Source organism: Neofelis nebulosa, chromosome 18, assembly GCF_028018385.1.
Source record: "Neofelis nebulosa isolate mNeoNeb1 chromosome 18, mNeoNeb1.pri, whole genome shotgun sequence".
In the NCBI taxonomy this organism is placed as follows: domain Eukaryota; kingdom Metazoa; phylum Chordata; class Mammalia; order Carnivora; family Felidae; genus Neofelis; species Neofelis nebulosa.
In genome coordinates this window covers 26,911,591-26,928,505 of record NC_080799.1, presented here as the reverse complement: position 1 = coordinate 26,928,505, position 16,915 = coordinate 26,911,591, and the positions used below count along the sequence as shown (strand labels likewise).

The 16,915-nt window shown below is 43.7% G+C and overlaps 1 long non-coding RNA gene across 2 annotated transcripts in view; it reads right to left on the bottom strand.

The window, feature by feature from the left end:
- The window catches only part of LOC131501004 (uncharacterized), a 118,573-nt gene that overhangs the window by 49,588 nt on the left and 52,070 nt on the right, over positions 1-16,915 (bottom strand). For both annotated transcript variants that reach the window (XR_009256559.1, XR_009256558.1), the window contains exon 5: positions 5,036-5,287. This is a non-coding gene — a long non-coding RNA (uncharacterized LOC131501004). The remainder of the gene's footprint in view (positions 1-5,035; positions 5,288-16,915) is intronic.

Sequence of the window (16,915 nt, the reverse complement as noted above, 5' to 3'; positions counted from 1 at the left end):
TGACTGCCCTCCCCTGACCACCAAATGGAAGTGTTAAAGTACCATGGGCCAATGGAATAAGAAAACCACTCCATGTTCCAATGTGCGAAGACATCCAGTCCCAGTTTGGTGCTCATGGGTGTCTAACGCTCTCCTGCACATGCAAAGCTCTCTTGCTTAACAGAGAGAGAGCTGCCTCAAAGCCTGCAGCCCCGACTTTAGCGGCTCCGTTGTGTTTACACTGCCTTTGTTTGCTGTTACCTTCTACTTAGTATAAGCAATACTGGTGTCTCCTTCAGTCACTGGCTCAACAAGTGTTTATTCATTCAACGACTGTTTATCGAGCACTGCAATAGTTTCCCGTGGATACGATAGCAAACTACCACAAAGTCAGTGGCTTAAAAAGCACAGAAATTTATTCCCTTACAGTTCCCAGAAGTCGGAGCTTTGAAGAGTCTTATGGGACAAAGATCAAGGTGTCAGCAGGCTTGTGCCCCCTCAAAATGCTCTAGGGAGGTCTTCCTTCCCTTCTGTGAGCTTCTAAAACATGTACATTCCTTGGCTCCTGGCCCCCTCCTTCATCTTCAAAGACAGCAGACTAGTATCTTGCTTCAGTTGTTACATTGATTTCTTCGGAGGCACCCAAACCTCCTTTTTATAAGGACACTTGGGATTACATCTAGGGTGCACCCAGGTATCCTGGGATGATCTCCCCCATCTGCAAAGCTTCCATTCATCCCCTAGTAGGTAACTTTCACAGGCTCCAGAGATCAGGATGTGGATATTTTGTCCATCAGTGGGCAAGTACTGTTGGGTGGAGGACTGGGGATGCATCTGTGAGTCAAGCAAACAAACCCCCTGCCCTCGTGGAACCTATACCCTCCTAGGAGGAGAGGTAGACAAAAAAAAAAAAAAAAAAGAGCAATAAAAGAAATCGATGACAGAGCATGGCAGAAGGTAAGAAGTGCTATGGGAGACAGAGAATGTGGGGCAGGGTAAGGGGGACTAGGAGTTTGCAGAGGCGTCAGTCATAATGCTATTTAGTCAGGGGAGACCTTGCAAATGCGTCCTCTGAGCTGCTTGAGGGAGTCCTTCATGCAGATATATTTGGGAGAAGAGTGTTACAGGCAGAGGAGAAGGGGTAATAAAAGAGTTTCCTCTTAAGATAATTAATTATTTTATTAGTTATTATTATTCTATTATTTATCTAGATTTATAGAATATATATTTCCAGCTTTTCTATATGTGTGTCTATATTATTTACAATTATGATCTCATTTAATATCATTATTTTTCATTAGTAAAATATCAGCCTTATAAAGGAGTGAAGTACTGTCACACAAAGACAATATGGACGAACCTCGGAACTATTACATTAAGTGAAGAAAGCCAAGGACATAAGCCCACATATTGTGTGGGCACCTGGGTGGCTCGGTCAATTAGGCATCCAACTTCGGCTCAGGTCACGATCTCGAAGTTTGTGAGTTGGAGCCTCACATCAGGTTCTGCACTGTCAGTGGGGAACCTGCTTGGGATTCTCTCTCCCTCTCTCTCTCTCTCTCTCTGTCCCTCCCCCAATTGTACATGTTCTCTCTCTTTCTCTCTCTCTCTCTCGGGAAAAAAAAAATAAAGACCACATATCGTATGATTCCCTTTATATGAAATACTCCCAACAAGCACATGTATAGAGACAAAGTAGATTCACACTTGCCAGGGTTAGGGGAAGGGGAGAATAGGAAGTGGCTGTAATGGATACAGCATTTCTTTTCAGGACAGTGAAAATGTTTGGGAACTAGATAGAGGCGAATGCACCAAATGCCACTGAACTGTACACCTTAAATGGGTTAATCTTACATTATATGAATTTTGACCCAATAAAAAAGGGTCGAAAAATAAATCTACTTAAGGAAAAATGGCAGGGCACCTGGGTGGCTCAGTCAGTTTCTCTCTCTCTCTCTCTCTCTCTCTCTCTCTCTTTCTCAAAATAAATAAACTTTGTGGTGCCTGAGTGGGTGGCTCAGTCAGTTAAGCGTCAGACTTCAGCTCAGGTTATGATCTTGTGGTTCATGGTTTTAAGCCCTGCATCAGGTTCTGTGCTGACAACTTGGAGCCTGGAACTTGCTTCAGATTCTGTGTGTGTGTGTGTGTCTCTCTCTCTGCCCCTCCTCCTCTTGTGCTCTCTTTCTTTCTCTGTCTCAAAAATAAACATTAAAAACATTTTTAAAAATTAAAAAAAGAAACAAAAATGGTAAATGCAACCATGAAGAAAAGCAAGATGCAATGATCACCGGATGGCAGAAACTTCTGCAGGGTGGGAGTGGAGGTGGTCAGAGGGACACAGGGCGACAAAGAGCTGGCTGGAAATGATCGATTTCTCATCTTAAACGGTGGTGCACACATGGCTGGCTGCTTTCCTGTTTGTTTTTTATTTAACCAAACATGGTGTTTTATGTGCTCCTCTAGAACGCATGATTTTGCTCAATTTTTAAAAATCTCAGAGAAGATGTCTCAGGTCACGATCTCACACTTTCGTGAGTTCAAGCCCCGCATCAGGCTCAGCCTACTTGGGATTCTCTGTCTCCCTCTCTCTCTGCTCTCCCTGTCCCCCCAGTCACGCTGTGTCTCTCTGGAAAAAAAAATCTCGGTAAAGGAAGGAAATGATGAGTGGGTAGTAAGATAGGTATGATGTAGATGTTAACAGCATCCTAAAAGCAACATGGTGTTGTTCTAGGAAATGCCCTCAAGAGTCAAATATCGCCCTGGCTCTGTCCCTTCCCTCCTCCACTGAGGCAGCCCCAGGAGATGGCCGGCCAGGCATCCTTCAGGATGACTCTCCTGGGAAGGTCACTGCCAGGCTCAGTCTCCCCACGCAGCTACTGCCACTTCCCAGCCAGCTACAGAACCATCTCAGCTTCTTCTCTCCCAAGGCAGGACCAGCCCAGGGTGGAGAAGGGGCCTGGATTGGCAAGATTCCTGAGACATGTGCTTTAATTGCAGGCTACATACTGAAGGAGTCTCATTGTGCCCAGTTGGAAACTGGAAAGATCAGGCGGAGAAGGTGAAACAGAACTGATTGTTCAAATATTCCCTCACCCTCCTCCAGGAACACTTCTGGAGGAAACTTCCCAGCTGCTGTTCTCATCTCTCTAGCCAGACCTGCGGGTGTTTGTTTGACAAACTATTGTTTGACAGCTGTTTGTTGACTGCATGTACTCAGGAATCTGGTGGTTGTCTTTTGTTCTCTTTTCATAACATTATTGTTATTAACATAACATTATTTCTGTTTCATAACATTATTAATGTTATGTTACAAATTTTCATTTGTATTTATACAAGAGTGATACATACTGTGTTAGGAACCTTGTCTGCAAGTGTCAAAAACCTAACTCAAGTTGGACTGAGAAAAAAGAAATAAATTTCAGCTCTGACAACCAGAAATGCATCTCCATCTTCAGGTATGGCTGGATCCAGAGGCTGAAATGATAAGATCAGGACTCTTACTTTCTGCCTCTCCCCTGGGCTATACTGTGTTAACTCCGTTCTCAGACACACCCCCTTACGGGGGGACAATGGATGCTGGAAGCCCCAGACATGTACCCCATCTCTCGGCACCCCCAAAAGAAAGAGAGTTTATCTCTTACAACTATTTAAAAAAAAAAAGTTATCCCATGGGTTTATGGATTTGCACTGGACATAATTGAGTCACCGGTCTTTTCTTGAACTGATCACTGTGGACAAACAGATGAAACACTGTGACTGGCCAGACCTGGATCACTTGGCTGTTTCTGCATTGGGGGAGCAGCCTCCTTTCCCCCCCCCCCCCCAAGATACACTGAAAGACAGGGGGATAAGAAGAGAGTGCCCACTAGGGTACTGCTCTCACAGGAAGGAAGAAAGTATGCTGGTTCAGCACAAACAGAAACCTGCTACATGTCATAGATTAGAAAATCTCAGAAAAGCACATATGAGAAAATAAACACCAGCTATTATTCCGCAGTGACAGGCTTCCTTGATAGATCTTCTGGATTATGTTTTCATGAAGGAACTCTGTCAAGCTCAGAGGGTGATTCAACCCAGCGACATGACAGGATTTAAATAAGAACATGAGAAAGAGAAGAAAAGCAAAGAGATCTTTGGGGAGACAATAGACTAGCTATCCATGCTTCCTTGCCAACCTCCCACAACCAGTCAATCCCCAGATCTCCACCAACCTCAGAACAAATTTCTGCTTCCTTGAATACCTCCAGTCACCCATCCATCCATTATCCATTTATCCACCCATCCATCCTACCACCCACCTATCCAATAAACTCTGAAGTCAGACTACCTGGTCCTGGGACCTGTTTCAAATCCAGGTCCCAACACATACCAGCTGTGTGACTTTGGGCAAGTTACTTAACCAATCCATGAATCAGTTTCCTTATTTGTAAAGAGGGGCTAATAACAGTTTCCACTGTCTAACATTATTTTGAGGATAAAATGAGATAAGGCAGATACTAAGTGCTTAGCTGAGGGCCTGGCTCACAAAAGACCCTTGGTAGAGTTTGCTAGCGTTGGGTTTCATTGTTGTTTTTACAACACTAGGTTATTTCATGATCAGACATTATCCAGGCTGCCAGGTAGCTAATGGGCTAAGGTTGATCAAACACTGCTTACTACAACTCTTTGCTGCCCTAGGGGCAGTTTCTGGCTACAAAGAACTGTGAGGACCACAGGAAAATGTCCTCCGGGACTTACTGATAAAAGAAGCTATTGTATCTCTAATTAAAACAAAAACAAAAACAAAAAACCAAAAAACAAACAAACAACAACAACAACAACAACAAAAACCAGCTCTGGCTTTGTAACTCCTGAAGGTTCTCAAGGCAGTTGCGGAACGCTGGGATCTGCTATTGCTGACTTAAACTTTTTGGCTTACAGCTGGGCACCTGAGAAATCAGCAAATTGGATCACTGGGGAAGCACATTTTAATGCAGATCTGAGGACAGGGACAGAACCAATGCCAACCTGCCCTTCACATCCTTGGCTGACAGTTTATGGAAATGGACAGGCTAACAGAACACTCCAGGAGCCAAGAGGGTGTCCTCATCATTTCCCCCTGGGGCAGAGACGTGCAGAGAGAGGGGAAGATTTGGGAGGTCACTGGCTGGTTCTCCAGATGGAAAACTGCAGTTGGAGTTCTGGGCCAAGGATTGGGATCTTGAAATAATGTCCTAGACCTTCCTGAGTGATGAGTGCAATTCATGGAATAAGGGACATTGTGGTTGCCCTGAACCAGCCAGCTTGCTCCAGACACTTGACACTGAGTCTGAAAAAAGAGAAAAAGAACAAGATCAAGGCTTGGTATGTGCCCTGAGCCAAGGGTCAACTCATGGCCACGGGACGGCCCAGCCCATAGTCAGGGTCAGAAGTCAATCTGTGGTCAAGATCAAGGTTCAACCCAGATGAGGGCCAGGCCCAGTTAGTGACCAGGCTTTGCTTATCAGGCTTTTGGTGGAGGCTGCTCCCTTGCCAGCAGGCATTTCTCCAGGTGCTCTTGACATTCTCCTGGACCCTCTCCGCTACTTCCATGCCATTCCTTATTGCCCTCCTCCGAGGCTCCTGGCATCAGACATCCACCCTCATTCATCCTTGTCACATGACATCCATCATCACCCAAGGGTTCTGTTGACTTCCTCTGACGATGTCAGCCCATGCTGCCTTATTTTCTTCTTGTAGTCATGCTTTTTCAGTTGAGACAGATACTCTGGCTCACGTGGCCTTCAACAAAGGAGCTGAATATTTTCACTCACTTAAATGAGACATGCAGATGCATCTAGCTTTAGGCATGGAAGCACCCAGGTGTTCTGTCAGTCATCGGGCTTCATCCATCCCTGTTACCCATTTCCGTGGTGTCCTTGCCTTTATTCTCAAAATCATCTTTCTCCATTGAGCAAGAAGATGGCCTCTGACATCCACCACCGCCCCCCACAAGCCGTTATTGCTTTGACTCATTCATGTCTAAGGAAATGGATTTCTTCTTGCCCAGCTTAACACAGATCAAACTCACTAAGAGATTCTGATTGGTCCTGCTTGGGTCACATGTTCAGTTCTGAGCCAATCACTGTGACCAGAGAATGAAGCACTCTAGCGGGCCATGTCTAGGTCACATACTCATCCCTGTAAGAGTGAATTCCAGCCAAATCACCAAGATCCCCAAAGAATGGTGGCTGAACAAACAAGCATAGAGCCTCACCTTGAACAACTGGAACTTAAACCGTGAATAATCTACTCAATCAGGAGACCGCCCAACTCCATGAGTGCCTCCATTCCAATTGCTCTGTAGCCACCCACTACCTAGGCAACACCTTGGATATGAACTTCCTTCCCATCCCTCCACCCTTTCTGCCCTGTGCTCCCTCTACCCCAGCTTCTTGACCCAATCCAAATCTCCAGACTTTCTCAGCCTTCCCTAGACTCCCAGCTCATCAGCCCTCCCCTTTACCTTCTTTCCATCCTAGACCCCATGCTCAAACCTTTCTACCACCACCATCTTACTCTTTCCACCCTCCCCACCCTGTTCAGTCCAAATGGGAGTTCCTTCTTCCATCCCTGTGATCTCATCACTGGGGAGAGTCATGTTGTACATATGCATGCCAATGGGGATTACTTAACATAACACTTCTAAAACTTTGGTGTGTATGTGATTCAGTTAGGGATCAAATTGAAAACGCAGTTGAAGGTTTCTTAGGTCTGGAGTGAAGTGTGCAGTTCTAACCAGCTCCCAGGTGAGGCCACTGCTGCTGGTCCTCCAAGCACACTTTGAGCAATTCTTCTTACTTTGGTGTCCCTCCTACTTCCCTCTGGAGAAGAACCTCCTGGGGCATTTGTTAAATATAAAGATTATCAAGTCTCTCCTCTGGAATTTCTGATTAAGTAGGTATCAATGGAAGGCCTAGGGACTCTGTGATTTTAACACATTCCAAGTGACTCTTATCTCCTGGGATAATTGGGAAATACTGCTGTATCATGGTCATTTGGGTTGAATGACTCATTTTGGCTTCCAGGACTTCTCTGTCCTCGAAGGCTCCACACCTTCCCCACCCCTCTCACCTTCCGCAGGTGAGCTGGCCCCTACCTCCCAGGGAAAACCCGGGTAGGTGGGTTGGCCTAAACTCTTCTGCGAATAAACTTTAGCTACATCCCCCTTTGTCTTTGCTATTTTCTCTCCAGTCTTGGAGAAAGAGACACTTGTCCTCCTTGGCCCATCCCACCTGCCTGCCTCAGCCACCTTGCTCTATCACAGCCCCTCTTCTTGCTTCTTAGCGATTCTCCTGACCCCTTCTCTGCCTGTGAAAATGCTCCTGTCCTAAAATCCCTCTCTATTCATACCCTGTCTTCCTCCTCCCTTTACCACCAAGCTTTTTTTTTGAAATCATTTTATTTTATTTTATTTTTTTTTAATTTTTTTTTTCAACGTTTTTTATTTATTTTTGGGACAGAGAGAGACAGAGCATGAACGGGGAAGGGGCAGAGAGAGAGGGAGACACAGAATCGGAAACAGGCTCCAGGCTCCGAGCCATCAGCCCAGAGCCTGATGCGGGGCTCGAACTCACGGACCGCGAGATCGTGACCTGGCTGAAGTCGGACGCTTAACCGACTGCGCCACCCAGGCGCCCCTTGAAATCATTTTAGATTTATAAATGAGCCACAAAGATCGTGCAGTGAGTTCCCGTATACCTGTTATCCAGCTTCCCCTAATGTTAGCATCTTACAGAACCATGGCCCAGTTGTCAAAACTGAGAAATTGATGTTGGTACAATACTATGAACTAAACAACAAACTATATTCTCTTTCTCCAGTTTTTTCCACCAGTGTCCAAAACCAGTATATTTTTAGTTAGACAAGGCCTATCATTCTTTTAAAAATCAGAAAGTACAAATCTAAAAAGAGAAAAAATCACGGTCACCAAAGCCACCATCTAGACACAACTACAGCTAACGTTATGTTCTTCCACTACAATGCTTTATCCATATAAATCTTTTTTTTTTTTTACAAAAATATGTTCACCCTACCCTTCAGTGTATTTTTCCCACTAAACACTGTATTATAAATGGCCTTCCATGTTAGTAATTATAACTCCAGATCATAATTTCTATTTTATTCAAATTTTTCTTTTAACTTTTTGATAGGTAATTGATTCAAAGTTCTAAAGGTAGAAAAGAGTGTTTAGCAAAAATAAAGACGTCCCATTTCGGGCAAAAGACATGAATAGACACTTCTCCAAGGAAGACATCCAGATGGCCAACCAACACATGAGAAAATGCTCAACAGCACTCATCATCAAGGAAATTACAAATCAAAACCACAATGAGATACCACCTTACACCTGTCAGAATGGCTCACATTAACAACTCAGGCAACAACAGATGTTGGCGAGGATGCAGAGAAAGAGGATCTCTTTTGCAGTGTTGGTGGCAATGCAAGCGGGTGCAGCCACTCTGGAAAACAGTATGGAGGTTCCTCAAAAAACTAAAAATAGAACTACCCTACGACCCAGCAATTGCACTACTAAATATTCATCCAAGGGATACAAGGATGCCGTTTCGAAGGGGCACATGCACCCCCATGTTTATAGCAGCACTATCAACAATAGCCAAAGTATGGAAAGAGCCCAAATGTCCATCGATGGATGAATGGATAAAGAAAATGTGGTATATATATGCAATGGAGTATTACTCGACAATCCAAAAGAATGAAATCTTGCCATTTGCAACTACGTGGATGGAACTGGAGGGTATTATGCTAAGTGAAATTAGTCAGTCAGAGAAAGACAAAAATCATATGACTTCACTCATATGAGGACTTTAAGAGACAAAACAGATGAACATAAGGGAAGGGAAACAAAAATACTATAAAAACAGGGAGGGGGACAAAACAGAAGAGACTCATAAATATGGAGAACAGAGAGTTACTGGAGGGGGTGTGGGAGGGGGGATGGGCTAAATGGGAAGCAAAAATAATATAAAAACAGGGAGGGGGACAAAACAGAAGACTGACTCATAAATATGAAGAACAAAGTGAGGGTTACGGGAGGGGTTGTGGGAGGGGGGATGGGCTAAATGGGTAAGGGGCATTAAGGAATCTACTCCTGAAATCATTGTTGCACTATATGCTAACTAATTTGGATGTAAATTTTAAAAAATAAAAAATAAAATTAAGTAAAAAAAATTCTCATCACAAGGGAAAAAAAAAAAGATGTCCCATTTCTCCATCACCCAGTCCTTTCCTATCCCAGATTATTGTGTAGATCACAAAATGTTGAAGACTGCAAGCAAATTCTGGGATGAAAACACCATTATTTTACTTAGTTAATCTTTTATTGCTTGATAATGGGCTGTTTCCACTGGTTTACATTATAAGTGACACCTGGATTTAACAACCTTATAACTCCACCTTTGCCCAGTAGTCTAGTTATTTTCTTAGGATAAATTCCTCGTGGAGTGGCTAGGTCAAAAAGTTGACACTTTGGGGGGTGGGGGTGGGTCTCTTGATTTCAAATTGCCTTCTACAAAGATTAGACACCACTTCCCTACACCAAGGCCCCTCAGGCTATCAGGCTGTACCAATCAGATGGGCCACAGCAGTGTTGCTTTAATCTGTACTTCTTTTGTAACCAGACAGGTTGGGTTGTATTTATTCACTATCCAGGTACAGATATATTTTTTGGAAGATAACCTCAGATAGCTGCCTCACTTCTTCAATTCCTCATTGACTCTCAAACTCCTTACAGTCTGGGATCCAACTCCATCCCTCCCACATCATGATGCTCCAGCAAAGTTGGCCACAGAAGGACCCAATCAAATGGACCCTTCTCAGCCTTATCCCGTTAAATTTCCCTTTGTCACTGAATAGTATAGACTAGACCATTCTTTAAAAAAAACAAAACAAAACAAAACAAAACAAAACCAAAGGGGCACCTGGGTGGCTCAGTTGGTTGAGCATCTGGCTTCGGTTCCGGTCATGATCTCACGGTTTGTGGGTTCAAGCCCTGTATCAGGCTTTGCACTGACAGTGCAGAGCCTGCTTGGAATTCATTCTCTCCCCTCTCTCTCTGGCCCTACCCCACTTGCTCTCTCTCTCAAAATAAGTAAATAAACTTAACTTTTAAAAAAAAAAAAAAAAGCTTTTAAGAACATTCAAATACATGTTTTGCTGCCAACATAAGTTTTTCAGTGGTGCCTGGGTGGTTCTGTTGGCTAAGTGTTTGATTCTTTGTTTCGGCTCGGGTCATGATCTCACAGTCTTGAGACTGAGCCCCAAGTCAGGCTCTGCACTGACTTGCAGCTTGGGGCCTGCTTGGGATTCTCTCTCTCTCACTCTTTCTGGCCCCTCCCCCGTGCTCACGCTGGGACACTCTCTCTCAAAATAAATAAACTTAAAAAAAACATAAGTTTTTCATTTCGGAAGTGCTGGGGCACTAGGTAGGGATATACTTAACTTTATAAGAAACTGCCAGTCTGTTTTCCAGAGTGGCTGTACCATTTTACATCCCCACCAGCAGTGTGAGAATTCCTATTGTTCCACATCTTCACAGCACTTAGAATTGTCCATCTTTGTAACTGCTGCCATACTAATAGGTATAAAGTGATATTGTGCTTTTAATGTGCATTTCCCTAACAACTAATGAATTTGAGCATCTTTCCATGTGCTTATTTGCTACCCATATGTCTTCCTCGATTAAATTTTTTAATAAAAAAAATTGGTAACACATGCTCGAGGTTTTAAAAAAACTCAAAAAGTACGAAAGGGAAAAGCAAATCTCATCCACATCACTGATCCCCCTGTGAAGGGGACTTTCCTCCAGTCACAAAGCCAGAGAGTGGTGGATCTTGGGATTTAAACCAAGGCAGCCTGGCTCCGAAGCCACACTCTTATCAATTTTCATATAAATCATAGCACTTCCAGTTGTATTCTGCTGCCTTTTTTCACTTCAAATTATCTGGGCTATTGTTCCACATCATTACTTATTGACCTCCCTTATTTGTTTTAACAACCCCATACCCTCCACTGAAATAATGTGCCATTATTTATTTGGCACTCCCCCAGTGATGGACGCTTGTTTCCAACCTTTGCTACAACAAATAATGCTGCACTCAATATCCTTGTATGTACCTCTCTGCATGCCTGTATAAGCATATCCATCCAAGGATTCCTAGAAGTGGAATTACTGGGCCAAAGGGTGTATGCCTTTACTCTTTTAGCGTGCCCATTTTCCCACATCTTCTTTCAACACAGTGTGAAACTTTCCCATTCTTGCTGATCTGATAGATTTGTTCAAAATGGTGTCTCTTCACTGTTTAATCGTGCATTTCTTTAAAGATTTTTTTTCAATGTTTATTTATTTTTGAGAGACATAGAGAGACAGAGCATGAGCAGGGAAGGGCAGAGAAAGAGGGAGACACAGAATTCAAAGCAGGCTCCAGGCTCTGAGCTGTCAGCACAGAGCCCCATGTGGGGCATGAACCCACGCACTGCGAGATCATGACCTGAGCCGAAGTCGGATGCCCAACCGACTGAGCCACCCAGGTGCCCCAATCATGCATTTCTTTATGAGAGAGGCTAAGTGTGTCTCCATGTCTTGAGAATCCAATTGCATTTCTTTTCCAGTGAATCAAAATTCTTCTTAAAATGCCTGGTGGTTTTTTCTTACTTCTCTGATCTTTCCCTCTTCCTCATCTTTGATGGCTTTCCTTCTGCCATATTCCCTCTCCTGGTGGCAGTTCTCCATGGCTTTCTCTTTGCTTCTCTTCTCATTTTACTGCATACTTCTAGACTATCTTATTCTTGCCCCTTTGCAGCAGCCATTATCCTCTCCTTATTTGCAGTTAAAAAAAGGTATTTATTTACTTATTTTGAGAGAGAGAGTGCACATTCAAGCTGGGGAGGGGCAGAGTGAGAATCCCAAGCAGGCTCTGCGCTGTCAGTGTGGAGCCTGATGTGGGCTTGATCTCACAAACCGTGAGATCATGACCTGAGCCGAGATCAAGAGTTGGATGCTTAACCGACTGAGCCACCCAGGTACCCCTAATCCATATTTTTATATAACTCTCTGGGAACTCCAGATCCACATTTTCAGTTCCCTTCTAGGCATTTTTACACCAACACCCATCAAACACCTCAAAAGTCTCTATGTTCAAAACTGAACTTGGTCTCTTCTCTCCCACAAAATATGTTCGTCTTCCCAAAATGTCAACGGGTGGCCCTTCCATCTACCCAATTAGTCAGGCAGTAACAGCTAGAAGTCATTTTGCCCCACCCGCAATCCAATCGGTCACCAAGTCCTAAACGATGGGCAGGCTTAAAAAGAGAGCTGCCTCAATGCACTGGACCAGAGCCACAACTTACACTTGTAAATCTGGGGACAGAGGACTTCATCAGGGGCTCTTTCAAACCCCCTTTGTCCTACACTCCTTTCTACTTGGTCCCAGGATAGCCCTTTCATTTAGCTTTTCCCTTGATTTCTGGATAACATCTTTTATCTTGGATATTACTGTGTTTAGGTAGAGCTAGTGAGTGCTGAGATTTTTACCTTCTCATGGCAAGGTCATGAGACCTTATCTTGGACCTTATTTCCAGATGCAGCACGTGAGGGAAAACCCAGTAATTCTGTGCTACAACTCAGCCACAGAGAAGTCTGGGAAGGCGCAGGCCCAGGAAGGGACCTTTCACTTGCTACAGGCTGGTGCATACCCAAGGTTCCAAGAGAACCCAAGAGAGAGTTGAAGATATACCTCCAGACTGGGGCAAAAGTTTTTCTCCTCTTATCTTCCCCAAATGTACTACAGATAATAAAAGCAAGTCTAGATAGTAATTTTACATCGTAAAACTGTACATTGGTAAAAACTTTTGCTGTAAGCCAGACACTAGGCTGTTGTGCTACACTCATTGCACACTTTATTGAATCCTTACAGTGGCCCATGAAACTACTTTTATTCCCATTTTACAGAAAAGGAAACTGAGGCTCTGAGAACTTAAATAACTTTCTTTTTGACTGCAAAGTCCATACGTTTAATTACTTCCCACACTCCAGGACAGTGGCTCATGGGTGCAGAACCCCAGCCTGGAGGACTCAGCCACAAATATACTGCTTTCCTTTGGCCACCTGATGTCTCTTCTACAACATTTAGGGTCTGTCCAGTTTTCAGCCCTGGCTCACTCCTTGCCACTGCCACTGTTAGGCAGTTCCCACCACAGGCTTCCAGACCTCAGGGCACCAGCTGAGGCTAGGGGAGCTCAGCAATCTCTACGCTAGGACTTACTTTGCTCCCTAACCTGCAATGAAGCCCCACCCACCAGTGTTCCAACATTCTTGCTGATCACCGGCTGCCATCTTTGTTTCCCTGAAGCTGGCCATATAGTCTTACAGTGAATATTTACTCAACAATCTGTGACACACACTGGACATGGGACAAAAACAGTGCCTAGCACTGTGGCTCATATATACTTGGCTCCTCGTAAATGTTTTTTGAATGGATGAATGAATGAATGAATGAGCAGGCACTGCCATACTCTGTAGGCTACATGCTACAGGGGAAGATCAGTAAACAGAGTTAGAACCCCAGGTGGTGAGTCCTGTGACAGGCAGAATACAAGAATTTCTAAGAGCACAGCACAGGGTATCTACTTGGGGGAACTTCCCGGAACATTTCCTGGAGGAAGCAGGGTGTAAGCTGAGGCCTGAGGCATGGCTTGTTCAGCCAAGTGAAGGAGAGTGCGGCAAAGTGAGAATGAGGTTTATCGTGAGGAAAAACTCTACCCCACAGGTAAAAAATATGGCAGGCCAGAAACATTCAGGAATCTCTTTCCTTAAGATAGACTGAGCTTCAACCAGACTGAGGGTAGGGACTGCCAAGCCACTGATTCATTCCAGACAATAAAAAACCCATTCCAGGAGTAGGTGGAAGAGGCCAAAAGATCCCCCATGATCCATGCTACCTCTAAGTACACCAGCTGGGGACAGCAGTGGGTGCAGTCAGTGAGGATGATGGTCAAGGTGGGGGCAGGGAGACATATCCAACAATGTCCCAAGAGATATGCTAGATTAAACAGGGTGACCCCATACATGGCCCTCAGTAAGGCCAGCTGGGCTTGCTTAAGAAGGTGTCATGGCTCCAGTTAAATCTGAAGATAAAAGAGGTTACTGGGCACAAAGGTGAAATCCCCAGTGCATCTGTTCTGGGCTGAAGCTCCCTCCCCATCTCCGCAGGTTGCTGACTCTTTAACAGGGCAAAGTAAAGGTACAGTAAATATAAACTTTTCCCTCCTCTCTTCACCCAGGCCAAAAACATTCAAACAGAATGTAACCCATCTTAACGCCCAGTGTTGAACAAACATAGGCCTCCTTCTCTAAGAATGAGGAAACAGGGAATCATGACTGCACATATACAGAGATCTAGCAGGTCAAAAGGATGCTGATATGAGGGATTAGGGCAAATGTCCCAGGATAAGTCACCCTGATGGCCCAGAGGACAAAATGTAAAGGAGAAAATTTGCTAATTTGTAGTCTTAAAGATTAGAAGCTGCTGAAGCTCTCAAACAATTCTCTCTCTTTTTAAAATATTTATGTATTTATTTATTTTGAGAGAGAGCAAGAGTGGGGGAGGGGCAGAAAGAGAGAATCCCAAGCAGGTTCCACACTGTCAGCCGGGAGCTCAGGGCCCCACCCTACAACCCTGAGATCATGACCTGAGCTGAAATCAAGAGTCAGACACTTAACAGACTGAGCCACCCAGGTGCCCCTCTCAAACAATTCTTAATAAGAAAATAACTCTAGGCTATAAAATTATTCTGGAGATGGAAAATATATCTACTGAATTTCAAAGGGACCTAGAGGCAGTTAGTTAACAGAAGATTGGACGTTGCATAAAATCAAGTCAATAAATCTGAAGATCAGATTAGAGGGTTCTAAAACTCAGAGAGAAAAAAAATGAAGGAAAAAAAAAGATAAGCAGAAAGGAGAAGAGATTCAAGGGATAAATGTGCATGTAATTAAATCCCTAGAAAAACAGAACAGAGAAAAAGATTCAAGGGAATAACAGAAGTGGTCACAGAACAAGAAGTAAAATGATTCCTTGACAGTTAATTAAAATCAGTAAAAAAAAAAATTAATGAAAACCTCCAAAATGCATATATATATTTTTAATTTTTGGTGAAATTAAAAAAATCTCATATATACAGAGAAATTCCTGCAATATCCCAGGCAGAAAAACGAAGTTACATCCGAGTAAGGTTGTCAGCAGACTTCTAAGATTTAGACACCATAGTCGTGCTGGAGAAAACATGCAAGATTTTTAGTAGAGAAGATTGTGGTCCATTTATATACAAGTGAAACACCTAAAAAAAAAGGTCTGGCAAGCAGGAGTTCAGAAAAGATACCACCCATGCACCTTTCCAAAACAAATTTCATAACGAGTTTCTCCAGCCTAAGGAACAATACCAAGTAAAACTCCCAGGAACAGGAATGGCAACAAACACATTAGGAAAGAAAGATAAGCAATGTGGATCTATAAAAAGGCCAGGGAATTTTAAAAACACCGATCATGATTCAAAACCTTATCTGTTGCCACCTAACAAATTACCCTAAAACTTAGTGACCTAGTAGCATTTGAATTTTTTTTAAATGCTTATTCATGTCTGAGAGAGAGAGAGAGAGCGAGCAGGGGAGGGACAGGGAGAGAGGGAGACACAGAATCCGAAGCTGACTCCAGGCTCTGAGCTGTCAGCACAGGGCCCAATGTGGGGCTCGAACTCATGAACTGTGAGATCATCATCTAAGCTGAAGTTGGACTCTTAACCGACTGAGCCATCCAGTCTCCCCTACTATTTATTTATTTATTTATTTATTTATTTATTTATTTATTTATTTATTTTTGAGAGAGAGAGAGAGAGAGAGAGAGGAAGGGACAGAGAGATAGAGGAGAACAGAGGATCCAAAGTGTTCTCTACACTGATAGCAGTGAGCCAGATGCGGGGCTCGAACTCAAGAACCTGTGAGACCATGACGTCAGCCAAGGTCAGAAGTTCAACCAAATGAGCCACCCAGGCGCTCCGTTTGCATTTGAACTGGCAGACTAAGTAAAACAGATGGCCCTCCCCAATAGGATGGGACACCTCCAATCCTCTGCCGCTGAGGACCGGAGCAGAACAAGAAGGCAGAGGAAGGATGATCCACTCTCCCTGCTCGGCTCTCGGTTGAGCTGGGACATTGGACATCGAGTTTCTTCTGTGCCTGGACTGGGACTGACGCTGTGTGATATATATATATACACACACACTATTGTTTCTGTGTCCCTGCAGAACCCTAATACGACCAAGGGATGGAAGCCCAATTCTCAAGCAGCATAAGTTAAAAAAAGGAATTTATTGTTCAATGTAACTGAAAAATCTAGAGATAATGACGCAAGTTTCAGGCATGTCTTGATCCGGGAGCTCAAATGATCTCATTTGGGCTGTAATTTTCTTTTAGTCCTTCAGAAAGGCTCTCTCAATTCTGGTGGGCAAAATGTACTCAAGCAGTCTAAGACTTACATCCAAAAAGCCTAGCAACCCCCGAACAAAGACAGAATCTCTAGTAGGCAAGGGCTGGGAAGATTTCTGATCAGCCTAAGTCGTGCCACATATCTACCCCTGAAGCTATCACTGTAGCCAGGGTGGTAGGGAGCTCTGATTGGCCAGGCTTATGCATGTAATGCATTCTTTTAAACTACATAAATGGTATCAAATCATACATATGCTAGTTTTAAAATACACCCACAAATTCTTTCACATCCTTCCTTTGAAAAATGGAGCCTAATTTCTCTTCCTTTAAGTGTAAACTAAACTCAGTGACTTATTCCCAATGAATAGAATGTGGCAGAAGGGATGGCATGTGGCTCCCAAAACGAAATTATAAAAG